Below are 14,593 nucleotides of genomic sequence, written 5' to 3' on the forward strand. Positions count from 1 at the left end.
ATCTCACTTGCAACTGACTCATCTCTCCAACTCTCGCTCCAATCATCGTTGAAAATCACCAGCTGATAAAGCTTGTGAAACACCTCTTCCCTCCCAATCTGTATTGTTCTCCCAAAGCGAGTGTCACATCATATGATGTGATTCATTAGTTATAGAACATGGGCACTGCGGAATTCACAAAGTCTGATGAGCGTGTAGTCTGCCCTTGTGAAAAATCCTTATTTTTCTCTACAGGTGCTTTCCTTGCCTGTTTGTCCCTGCCTTCTGTAGATTGATTCTACAGACGATGTGATAACAACAACAACAACAACAACAGGAAAGCCTATTAATTAATAATCATTTACGCCAAGCCTCACTTGAGTAACATGCTGCATCTCAATGCTGATAGACTGGATACGCAGTGGAAGTGAACAGGTATTGTGCTAAGCATTAATAAGTCTCATCAGGAGAAGTCAGTTATTATTGTGGACTCAAACCGTTGAAGCGTTGGATGTGAAATTAAAATGGGCGAGTTAAACTTTGCGAAGTGGAGTAGGAGAGAAAGTGGTGAGAGTGAATACAAATTTCTGTCATGAAGCTAGATGGCGCAGCCTGATATGTCCTTAACTCAATCTACTGCCAATCACATTATTCTATGTCGGGTACAGCATTTGCTGTAGCAGTTGCAGCACATGTTCAGAAACCTCCCCAAGTTCCACCTGTATAGATCTTCTACAGGTAATTTGAGTATGCTAAATTGCAGTGGTTAAAGGTGACAGCGGGTATGCTGGCGTGTTTTGTCAAAAATTCACCTGATACACTTTGGATGGGTTTATAATAAGGGCAGTCGCTCTATAGAGTATATACAGAGTACTCAGTTGCTTACCCTCATGACATAGCAACACAGCTAAAAGCTTACTTTTTGACCATTTATTAAAAGTAGCCAACATTTACCTGTTGATACTTCACAAGCACCTGTAAAAGTATTAGTGGCCCATTATAAATAAAATATAAGTAAAATATTAAAATAAATGTAAGTATAATAAAAATATTATTTTAATAAAAAAGTATTCTTTTAAAAAAATAAGTTGAAATAATGCAAATTGATGACTTTTAACTAATGTATAGACTATCGATTACCAGCCTCGGATAGTTACAGTAAGTCTTTAACAGTTTATAAGCTTTGGTTAAAAATACATTTCCTTATGGAGAAAATAAAACAATAAAACTATGAAAACAGTTTCAGTTATGACTTTTTTCTCTCTTATTTTTGTATCAAATACAAAGTGTTTTTTCATTGATCGAGATCTGATAGTAACAGCACTTTTTTTCCTTTTCGGCGAGCGATCCACTGAAATCTCCAATATGCCAGCAGAACCAATGAGAATGGGGGACACTGATAAATAAACGGCGCAAATAAATAAATGACAGTTACATAAGGGATAATGTACACCCAGCTGGTTGTTATCGCAGAATAAACCCCTTCAGAGTGATGCAAGATCAGGGTTTATTCTGTACATTATCCCGCTTATTACACGGCAACTATTCTCAAATAAATTAGACACAAAATATTGTCTTGATTAAATATTTTATTAGCTCTTACGCAAAGCTTCCGCGAAGAAGATTCAAACTGCTTTAAGCCTTTATCTATTGCTGCTAAATGTTGAAAATTAATGCTGAAAGTTAATTCACCCAAAAATGAAACCAAGCCTACGATTTACTCACCCTTAAGTCATTATAGGTGTATATGACATTCTTCTTTCAGACAAATACAATCGGAGTTATATTTAAAAAGTCCAGGCTGAAATTAATCCCAGCAGTAGTTGTAGCTGTTTTTGAAGTCCATAAAAAATGCAGCTGTCCATCAAATAAAGTGCCCCACGCGGCTCTGATGGGTTAATAGCGCCTTCTGATTTGAATCGATGTGTTTGTGTAAGAAAAACATCCATATTTAAAACTTTGTAAAGGAAACCCGCCTTGAAGTCTTCCATTGTAGCCATGGTTGTTTAAGTATTTAACAGCCACAAGATTGCACCAGAGTTAATCATAGAAGTAGTACCGGTCAAGAAAACTCGTAGTACCCGGATGAGCCGTTGTTATCTGGAAATAACATACCGCTGGAATGCGCGATTGACCAATCAGAATCAAGTATTTCACACACTGTAAAACATTTTTTGTTGGTTTAACTTTAAAAAGTAAGTAAAATTAAGAAATTAAAAATTTGAGTTGATGCAATGAATGAAATTGGTTTAATGAATAGAAACTCAAAATATTATTGTATCTGAACCACATAAAAATTTTGATAAATCATGAAAATTGCACAAATTTCACTGCGTCATCACAAATAAAACACACACAATTACCCAATATGCTTACAAAATCTTTTAATAATCTTTTAATAAAGGTTGTCGAATCTCAAAAATAGTTCATTGTATTAACTCAATTGTTTTTTGAGTTAATAGAATGCAATGTTAAAACGCACAAACTGCTCTGCATTGAGAGAATGCTCTGATCGTTTAATTTAAGTTACATTCTTCCAATGGCCCTAATCCATGCACGGATTTACCGGGATAAGTAATATTATGCATCGCCTCATCACCTCTCTTACGCACATGGTTACAGTCAAATATATATTCTTTTATAAAAAAGAATTAAATTAATACAAATATGATATATAGCTAAGATAAAGTGCAGTCAGTTGGACAGTGGTCATTCAGTAAATGCACAGGTAAACAGATGTGTTTTGAGTGTGGAGTTGAATGTTGTTACTGATGGAGCACATCTAATCTGTTCAGGAAGCTGGTTCCAGCTGTGGCTGGCATAATAGCTAAAGGCAGACTCTCCTTGCTTTGAGCGAACCACTGGTATTTCTAACTGACTTGATCCTAATGATCTGAGTGATCTGTTTATATTCTGTGAGCATATCTGAAATATGTACTGAGGTCCTAGGCCATTGAGTGATTTATAAACAAGTAACAGTAAGGGAGACTGGGTATGGCTATAACACTTTTTTATTCAGCCCCCAAAACTACCCTTTTTTTTTAGCTATGCGTCTGAAATTTTTTGGCAATGTAGCCACATGTGTCTACTACAAATGGCAACAATTACAATGTCTTCAACTCTTTAAATATTGGTCGTTTGACATACTGGGATAAGTTGACAAAATGCAAAAATAAACTAAGGGTACTCCAAGTGATATGCCACAACAGCAGTTTTATTTTAAATGAATGGATGCAACAATACAATATGTGTGAATATGGAATGTGTATGTGCATATTGAGTGTATTTGTTCAATGCCTAAAGATTTGTTCAATGCCATAAACATTCTGTAGAATTAATAAAATCAAAAAAATGTTCTTAGTTGCATGTAAGTGGATGGTTGTTTCAAAACATGTTACAACCTACCTCGCCACTGTCACCCATTGTTTAGCTAGCTGTATTAGCATGGAGTTTTGAAATTAGCAGGAGGTTGATACACCATTCTTTAATAAAGAAAATATACTTTGACTTGATATAACTATTATCTACATTATATACAACATTATCTACAACGGTAGAAGTACTAATCAAAATGGTATCTTGTTTTTTTTACTTAGAATTAGATTTTCTGCTGTAGCTTCACTAGAGATAGCAACACAGACTGGTAAACCTCCATGTGGGATCGTAAAGGAAGCCAGAGGAAACTGAAACTGTCATACTATCTTATCTGTGATTCGTGGAATTTGTAATTTTACAACTCTCCCCATCTTACAACTGTATTGGGGGCTGAGCCTAGGGCTGATGTACCTGGATGGGAGACCACCTGGGAAAAACTAGGTAGCTGCTGTGGAGGCAAGCAGGGGGTGGTCACTCTGTGGTCTATGTGGGTCACACAAAAAATGAAATGGCTCCCTGCCACACACACAAAAAAAATTACTTTATTTTTTTAAATATGTTAGGGCCATATGTGTTTGTGTTATGTCATGAATGTGAAAATGAACTGCTATCTTCTCAGCTCTAGCTACTGAAAAGAAATAACCAGAGAAATCAGGCCATTTACAAAAGCTGGCCAGTTTGACGTGCTGTTGCCTGAGCTCATTACTATTCATGAGCTCGCCCAGTTGAGACCACGCCCACAGAATTTGTCTTGCTCAGTGACAGTTTTCGTTTACAGTAAGGATGGCTGAACGTCATATATGTACGGCAATATACTTGAAAAAGCCATTTCTGCAGTGATTCCAGATGATAAAGTTCCTCTACTTGTTGTACTGGGTAAAGGATGCTGATAGCCTGGCTCTCATTTGGCTAGGTGTTAGCCATTCAGAGTCGAGCAGATTAGCTCAATGAATATTAATGAGAACTGGCGCAAATCGAGCAGGCTTTCTATACCATGCTAGAATGCATTGAAACAAGGTAATAAGGCCTTTTTTCCACACAAAAATTGTACCGAGTCCATGAAAGAACTTCAGACATTACCAAAAAAGTAATGAAATAATGTGTGACTGGACACCTTTAAAGCTTTCAGGGCAGAGCACTAAAGTAAACTAGAGGACTAGTCTGTTCAACCCCTATCTTGTTCTTGGTGGAATAGATTTGCTACACTGTTATAATAGTTATTGCTTCTGCAGAGCAAGTAGGGGACTTGCTACAGTCAATAAATAAACAACACATTTCTGTGAGCAAGAAAGCAATGCTGCTGCTGTACAATATATCAGGGGTGTGTGGTCAATATAAGCTGCAAATGCTCTTTAGACCCAAGCCATTTGTGGACTAAATTTGAATTAACACTATAATTTACTATAAATTTGAGGTGTACCAAAAGGTTACATGATAAAATATGTAGTAATACATATTTATTACACGGCTAATTTTTTACAGTGTAGGCCTAACCCCACCACGAAAATGCAGTAAAGACAAATTATCGAATTACGAATTCGTATGAATTAGCTACCTCATACAAATACGTATGAATTGGTTGTGAGATAGCATTTATTTGCACTACGAAAAAAACATATATTGCAGTATATTGGAAAATATAATTGTATACATTAGGCAAAATATTCACAATATATGCAATTTAATATTTATATTTTCCGATATTTGCAATATGTTAAAAGCAGCAATAATTTGTATATTTTGCAATACAGTATACTGCAATATATTACATGAATATATATATGTATAATACTATTAATGTATTATTCCATGTATTTTCCAAATATAATATATTGGAAAATATTATATTACAATATATTATAATATATTTCAAGTAATATGTTGCTAAATATATTTCCCTTGACCTTGACTAAATGTTTTCTTATAGATTAAAAAAATAATAATAATTAATGCATCCTTATACCTGCAGAATGTTCTCCTTCCACTTTTAGGTCATTTGCTCATTCCCATTTGTTTTCTGACCTCTCACAAAGCCTTTTATTTTCGGATTTTCACTGGGCTCAAGCATCCTTATGAAAATATGTAAATGTAATTTGTCGAGTGTTCCTTGTGGAAACCATAATCCAATTATGAAGTCATATCAAAGCAAAAGTTCTAGCTGCAGAGAAAGGGAGAGAGAGAGAGAGAGAGAGAGAGAGAGAGAGAGAGAGAGAGAGAGAGAGAGAGAGAGAGAGAGAGAGAGAGACTGAGGGGGGGGGGGGGGGGGTCATAAAACCTGTACAGAGAGAAAAAAAAAACTGATCAAAAGAAGTCTTTTATTCCAAGCAAGAAAAATCACATTTGGTCCACAGGCTTGTTGGGTGGCATTGAGAATTTAGTCTGAAAAGGACATCTGTGTCTCAGACATCAATTTGAGTACTTACGAGCCAGTGACTCATTTGTTCGAAGACTTCAAAAGGTTCAGAGACTTCCATACTAAGCTGCATATTCAATGAATGTTCTGACTGAGGTTGAAGAGACCGTGGAGAATGTTTTTTTGTACTGTATTGTTTGTTTTGTGCCTTTGCAATGTTAGCCTATGACTGAAGCTGTAACAAGTGTAAGTCTTCCAGAGCCACACACTAAGAGTCGTTTATTGTCAGCACTCATATTAAATATGCCGTGCATTTGTGTCTGACTGCTGTCTCAGTTCTGGCATCAAGGTAAACATACCAACACAGCCTCATTAGGAGGATTGTGCCAGACGATTTTTGTTAAGTTTGTGTGAAATGGGATGCTTTGAAGGAAATTAGCTGATTATGGCATCATAATTACTTTAGAGTGTAAATTGCAGCTGCTCGATCTCTGTCTAGGTGACAAAGTTAAAAAAAACAAAAAAAACATTGATAGCAATTTGCTGCATCATTTAGTCCAGGTAGCATTTGCTTTCTCATATCATTCAAGTAAGTTGAGCAACTTGGCACGATGCTTTGATTGACATTCACGTGATGGGTTTGGCACTTTCATGTGTTTGAATTTTACTGTATTTCACTTTAGACCTGAGTAATTTCCCTGACTTGTTGATACTAAGCAATAAGAACGTTGGAGTTACTTTTAGTCAATTAGTTACAGATTTAAACTGGCCCTGTCAGCTCTCATCACTGCAGGCCTTTGGGTGATTAACATTGTTTGAAATTGAAGTGAGGCGTCTTCACACAGGGAATGAAGACAGGCACAATGGGATTACTCCTGACAAAAAGAAGAATAAACAAGAGGTGTTCGTGTCATGCAGGGAGGAAAGGTTCAGAAATGATGAAATGGGTTCAAACACGGGGCTAGCCGATCATCAGATTAGCAGTGACCTAGCCATGTACAGTAAATAGTTATATCCCAATCCCATGTGGCAACTCTTCTGGGGCTGGCCTGTCTGGTCCGATCAAATAGCTCAAAAATGTTATGCTGGTTCTGATAGAAAAGTGTCAGAATGCAAAGTGTATCACAGATTGCTGCGCATGGAGCTGCATGCATCACTTACTTGGGGAACCAACACGATCTCATGGCCATGCGTATCAATAGTACGAGTGTGAAATCTCGTGGAATGGATACGCCAAAAAGAGTTTTGGCGTGCAAATGCTACGCAGTTTTTTGCGTGCATATGATACGCACTTTATGGCGTGCATATGACACGCTCTTGGGTAGGTTTAGGGTGGTGGAGTGGGGGGTTCGTATGTATAATACGCTATAAAGTGCGTATCATATGCACGCCAAAAAACACGTACCATATGCACGCCAAAACTCATTTTGGCGTATACATTCCACAAGATTGCAAACTCGTACTACTTATACGCATTTTTGTGAGATCGGGCTCGGGTGAGATGTGTGATGCATCAGGGTGATGCTTTGGGCAATGTTCTGTTAGGAAAACTTGGGCGCTGCCATCCTGCCATCCATACACGCACCACCTACCTAAGCATTCATGGAAACAGTACTCCCTGGTGACTGTGGACTATGCTAATGATATGTGTATATATTACAAAATATACTTCAAGGACCACAAAAGATACATTTAGATTAAAATATATATATATATATATATATATATATATATATATATATATATATATATATATATATATATATATATATATATATATATATATATAATATATATATATATATATATATATATTAAATGTGTGTGTGTGTATATATATATTATTATATATATATATATAGAATAAAATATTATTATAATTAATTGAAATGGGTGGCAGTGTGGTTAGCATTGAGTCACTTGTGTTTTGTAATAAGATTCACTCTACTATCCACAAACAGACTGACCTTCAGTTATTTCTGTTTCCAAGGTGCTGCAAAAATAATTGGTCCTTGCAGTGCGGTTTTTGTTTCGACTTTTGAATTAATGTGTCTTTAAGACAATAACATAGGATATGAGAAACATCTGCAGTGTGTGTGTATGCACTGTGCAGTTGTCTCATCTACTGCATTATGAGCAATAATAATTACACCACAGTGTTCTCCATCTTGGAGTGTGTTCTTGAATGGGAGTGGGAGGGTTTTCCTAATCAGTACTGCTGCCCTATCTTGGCAGTTCCGTTACCCCATTGACCCTTGTTCAAAAATGACTTATGAGGGGTGAATTTACTGCTCAGTATGCCAGTCACAGCTTAATGGGACATTTAGGGCAGACAGGTCTCGCATGAATGTTTTGGGATGTCTGTTTTCACCTTGAAATGACAAACTGTTCATCTATCTCAGCTGTCAGATAGGAGGACACTCTCTACAGTGGTGAAAGCTGTTAAATGTTGTCTGCTTGAGATTTCCAGATTTTGAAGTGTTTCTTCACTCACTTTTCGATGAAATGCCTTTTAAACACTTTCAAATTTACACTGTAGCTGAGGGTCTGGCATAATTTGTGTAAAAACTAATGATTTAAATTTTGAATGGTACTTATTTGACTCATTTTTTGGATTAAAGTTTTAAAACTTTATTAATATTTTCAGGAAATCAAAAATAAATGATGATGCCACTACATAATGTTTCCAAGACTTATAATGTGACCTTCATTTAACAAAAAGATAAACACTGAAAGGATGTAAATGAGCCTGTTTTTTTTTAAACCTTTACTTTATAATTCCTCCTACACTAGTTGAACAGACCTTTAAAAAATTTTTTTTCAACACAGTAGAGAACACCTTCCTCTTAAATGAGAAGTTCTTTCTTATCTGTGTCCTAACAGACATTCAGTAGACTGCATTTTGAACTGTCACAACTCCATACACATTCGAAAGCATTCAAATGAATACTGATATACATGTTCTTTCAATACACAAGGCAGCACTGATCTCTATGAGCCGTTCGGTGATAAGGCAACTTGCCATCTTTACTCTTTAATTTGAAACAGCAGCTTTAGATAAGGTCGTAATGCTATATGGTTTAATCTCTCAGCAACAAGGGGAAGTAATACCTGAGGGTTCAGGACTGTCGTCTTGATTATCTCCTTGCGTTTTGTATTTTCTCTGCGGCAATAGGGTTATTGCACTAGCTCAGAGATGGTCTGCAGAAGTCAAATCTTAAGGCACATTTTATAGGGCAACTATAAAGCTAATCAAGGACAACTGTCATTTCTAATAAACTGTTAAAGGTGAGCTACCCAACTGAAAAATCAGTTTAAGGTGGGTGCTGTGTTTTAGCTCTCTATGCTGTTTCTTAGAACATTGTGGCTGGTTGCCAAATATTGACCAGCTAAAAACGGCTGCCACATTCCAAAACCATAGGTATTCGCTTAAGCTGTATTTTCCAACAGGGAGATAAGCATGCCTGTCTTTTATCACAGGCCTCTGTTAGTACTGGTCCTCAAATTTGGTAACTGGTCCTCATTTTTTTAATGACAAAATCAGCTTAAGCTGGGCATACACTGTGCGATTTCTATGCAATTTCAGCAAGGTTACCTACTCGCACTGTACTAGTAGATCACATTTGATGTCAAAGCTCACGATTTATTTGCTCACACTGTGCGGTCCAACTGTCAAGCACGGCGTGTCTGCTCACTCTATACGGGTGAAAAATGCGCAATAAAACCACCATGCCTTTTTGAAACGATAGACCATGGTGTATTATAGAGAGATAGCCTATCAAATGTACCAGCTATCGATATCAAGAGGATTAAGAATGTATGTATACAAATTATTATTATTATTATTAGAGTAGGCCTGCTTTTATTATTAAATTGATATTACATTCATTTGCACCCCCCAACAATTTCATAATGCATAATCGACACTGCATAATAAAATAAAAGATAGATTACTCCTCACTATTTACATTTTTTTAGCCTGAAGGTCTAGAAATAAATGATTACCAGTCGATAATATGTCTGAACACTGCAATAATATCAGTTTCAATAAAAAGTAAGAGCAGCTTTATCTAAAACAACTTAACACGAAATGAGCCTTCTTCTCTTTTTTTTCTCTCACAATATGGACCAAAAGAGAAATTATTAAAATACATTTAGACAGTTATAGGCTACACTATCAGCATGTTGAAGTATATTTATGTCTCATTGTCTGAGAATATGCACTGAAAGTCAGATTTGTCAGATTTTACTTTCACTTTCTGTAGTGGATAATTGACTGGGTTTGAGACTGTGGATATGCATCTAAATCACCTACATGATTTAGAATACTATAATTATCCATTTTACAACACAACCTGGAGGCACAACAGTTTACTTAATTTTTGCTATTTGATAGCTGCATAACTTAAAGATCTCCCTCTTTTCATTTTCTTTCTTGCTGCTTTTAAAAATTAAATCATTATGTTATGACTTTACTTGTTGGGGTAAACTATTAACTAACTGATTAAGTAATATGTAATTGTGGTTATGAGTTTTGAATTAATTTTAAATTAGTTAATAGTCATGTGCCCCAACAAGTAAAGTCATAACATAATGATACCTTTATAAATCATTAGCTAATGATTAATTAAAGCAGACAACTGGAAGATGAAATGCATGGCTTTGACCTGTTGTGGTATTTTACACGTTAATTAAAATTATTAGTTAATATAATGTTATTAAGGAATCAATACATTATGAAATATTTAACTAATAACAATTTAATGATTACTTAATCTATTAATCATGTAGAATCTTCATTAGTTGCTGATGTAGTAATCATTAATAAATGGGTTAATTCACCGTTAGTAATACATTAACTCATGATTATCTGTGCATTAATTATTAGTGCACCCGTATTGTAAAGTGTTACCAAAAATTCTGAACATTTCAAGAATGAAACAAGTGATGCTCTTTATCCATGATTCATTGAAGCATTCATTCAACAGATTCAACTGAATCAGCAATCAAACTCGGGTTTGGTCCAGACAATCGAACCAAGTGTAAAAGCACCCTTAATGAAGTTCAGGGTGAAAATTTCTCTCTCAATACGTCCATTTGTGAGGTCCGTCCGCTTGCGAGGTAGTGCTTTTTAAAAGTTCAGGAACTTTCTGTGGTGGGACTTGAGCATTGAATAACTTCAACTTTCAACCACTATATTTAAAAGTCTTTTGCGGTGCGTTCAGTTGTCTGCTATTCGAATCAACAATGAATTTTAAAACATACGACCGATGGGCTGCATGGAAAGACAACGAGGTTCAGGCTTTATTAAGCTTATTTGACCAAAATATGTATAGTATTACATCGTCGGACTAATCTTCATGGTACTTTAGACCAAGATGGAAACGCGGATAGCAACAGGTCTGAGGAAAAAAAAGTTAACGGGACAAATTGTTCCAGGTAATTTTGGTAGAAATGGAGCTTAATTGTAATCAAGTGATGTTTGTTTTATTCCACAAACAGCTATTGCATTTAAAAAAGTGCTATATGGAACTCCATGATGACATTTAATGCTAATACATGTAACAGCCGATTCATAAAACAAGTAAAGCACATAAAACTTCCCAGTTTGCAGCCCAACCACTCTAACAGAACTCTACGCACGTTCACATCAGCATGACTGATACAGTCACTGGAGATCTGGGGGTGGGTGGGTGAGCAAGGCACAGGATAGAGCTCACAGCATTTGTCCGATGAAAGAAGGGCAGCCTGTCAAACGTTTTGTAGATTAATCAGCAATGACACATCCAAGGGGTCAGCGGGAGAAGAAGGCCTCCCTCGGGCTCCTTAGCTCTCCTAATCAAGCGCTCTGTCGGCTCTCTGAGCTTTTGGTTTTTGACTTTGAGGATGAGGCAGTAATCCAGCCTGAGTTCTCTTTAGAGAGCTGTGCTACCTGGAATTCAAAACAATTATAATCGACATCCTGCTGCGATCGGATCAGGTTTCGAGTATGCGGTCAGGCATCTAATCGGATTCCCTCCCAACTGGTCTTGGGCAATCAGCTAAGATATCTGAGGACTTAACACCGTTTTATAGGAGGGGTTAAAGAAAAACTAAACAGCATGTTCCTTGTACTACCTATAGTTTGTCGGGTAATGCAGTACATGTGAAAGCATGGACGCATAAAGCACTAGAATTACAACAGAGAACAAGATTTGGCTCTGACAAGAAAGTCCTGCAATGTGACGGCTCCTCTGGGAGTTACTTCCACAAGAACAAGACACTCCATGCTGACCTTCACAATCAAACATACCTAATGAAGAGAAAATAAACTAATTGTGAAACCAGTGAGGTTGTGGTTGTCTGTTATTCTCACGGGGAGCCTTTCACTTTCCTGTCAGATTAAAGCAAAGAAAAAAAATTAAATTAAATTGAGAGAAAAAAAGCTATTTGACTACGAGATAAATTGAATATTTGTCAAGCAAGAACATCTAATGGTTTCCTCAATTAAGACTACAGACTAATCCATGGTGTTTATCACAAATGTGTGTAATGAGTCATATTGCAGCATTCAAAGTGGCTGCAAGAGACAGAGAATTTCAACAAAGATAACAAAAAGAACTAATCGTCAGTGCTAGAGAGGAGCGGAGCAATACGCAACAGCAATTAACTCAATATCTGGGAGAACTACAGAGAGAAGAACAGGATGAAAAAGTGTCACTGAGTGTTGGAGTAAAACAGAGAGTCAGTTGTCGCCCCAAGCTGTAAAGAGAGGAATGTCCTTACATTGCTAATTATGCCGGTGTTCATTTTTCCTTTTCTTTTGACTTCTTGGCACTCGACAGTACAAAAAGGGCACACATAAAGATACAAACTGGCTCTTCAGGACTCTCCATCATTATATATGTTGACTATCCATCTATATATGTTGTTTGTTTGTGTGTGTGTGTGTGTGTGTGTGTGTGTGTGTGTGTGTGTGTGTGTGTGTGTATTTATATCCTTTTGCCAATAATTGTAATGATGCAGTGAGATTTTTGTAACAGCTGGTATGCTCCACACAGAGATCTGATCTCACCCTCATCAAGTATGTCTGTGATTACATTAAGAAACAGAAAAAAAAAAAAAGATTTTTGATGGATTAAATCTAGAAGAATTGTGGAGCTGTCAGACTTCTTGTGCATATAAAAATCCCACTGAATTATGACAATTAATAGTAAAAATATGTTTAGAAATGTCAACTGATACATTCTTCCAGTCTTCAGTGTCACATGATCCTTCAGAAATCATTCTAATATGCTTATTTGGTGCTCAAGAACCCTTTCTTGAGTTTGTGCTACTAAATATTTAGAAATCCATGATACTTACTTATTGAATAGAAATGTTAAATAAAAAAGCATTTATTTGAAATAGAAATCTTGCGTAAAATTATACATTTTAATGCATCCATGCTGCATAAAAATATTAATTTCTTTATAAAAAAAAAAATCTTATTTACTTGTGATGTGTATTCTGCACCAATTGTATAAATGTGTACAACAGACCGAATGGATTTGAGCAAAGTTAGTAAATAAACATAGGCTAAAACTACTTTTTGTGCACTTTTAGGTTCCTCTTGGACCAGCCAACCATGACAAGTCTCCGTTTCCTCTGAGAGAAGATAGATCCAAACCAAAATTCCAAAGAAATTTCCCTCCACTGAGTCAGCCAACCTCACTTCCCATCAGTGTAAAGCTGGCATGTCATCAGAACTCCAATCAACAGTGGCGATAGAATCTGAACAGCTGTGAGTCAATTTGGATTAGCTCCCTGAGTTCTCTTCTTGTGAACTGGAGAACCATACTTCCATATGATGCTCTAATCCAGCTCAGTTCAGGAACTTCACCACACTTGGGGAGATGCTGGCTGGGGCATTGAACAACTAGATAGTATACAATCCAAACTAAAACACACAACGCTCTCTGGCGGCATTATGAGCACAGACTAATTCACTTAAGATTGCTAATATTTTATCTTTAAATTTTACCCATACAACTGTAAAAAAAAAAAAAAAAAAAATCAGGTCTCCAATTGAAAAAGTTCAAGTGACTGATCACATCTAAATTTTTCAGTTAGCCGAATTGAATTTCTGTGAATTAAATTGCATCAATTTCAACTCGGAATTTCAATTCGGCCAACTGAAAAATGTAGATGTGATCAGTCACTAGAAAATGTTCTATTGGAGCCATTTTTTTTACAATGTATATTGTATGAAATGTTTTAATTATTTCTTGGGGAACGAGGGGTTAGTTGTAACACGCATGGTTTAACACTTTCCACACATGCCAGGATGACAAAAATTTGTGTATTTAAAGTTGCCATATCAACACTATATTGAGAAAAAAATTAAAAATCTTTGGAAGATATCACTGAACATTTATTTTAACAGAGTACATTACCATTCTAATGCTATACTTCTTTTTGTCAAATAAGCTTAATGAAGCCTGAACCTCGTTGTCTGGCAATGCAGCCCATCTGTCGTATTTTTTAAACTTCATTGTTGATTCGAATAGCAAACAACTCTTACTGCATGCACCGCAACATACTTTTAAAAAGAGTGGCTTAAATAAAATGCTGCATGGAATCAGCCAATCAAAATGCTGCATGAACTCAACCAATCAGCATGTTCAGTGCTCAAGTCCCACCATCGAAAGTGCCTGAAGTCAGTGCTATTGCATTAAATTTCAACTTTGTTGCATTACATGTCCATAGGCTTTGTTGCTAACAGTGTGAATACTCCTTCACACCTCAGTAACTGCAATAAGAGCCCACCTTTAATGGACACACCGTCTGAAAGAGATGTTCTCTTGACTGGACAATGGAGTGCCATCGCCACTTTGAACAGGTTTTAGTCACACATGCCACTCCTCA

The sequence above is a fragment of the Pseudorasbora parva genome, chromosome 11 (assembly GCF_024679245.1).
Source record: "Pseudorasbora parva isolate DD20220531a chromosome 11, ASM2467924v1, whole genome shotgun sequence".
NCBI classification, from domain to species: Eukaryota; Metazoa; Chordata; class Actinopteri; order Cypriniformes; family Gobionidae; genus Pseudorasbora; species Pseudorasbora parva.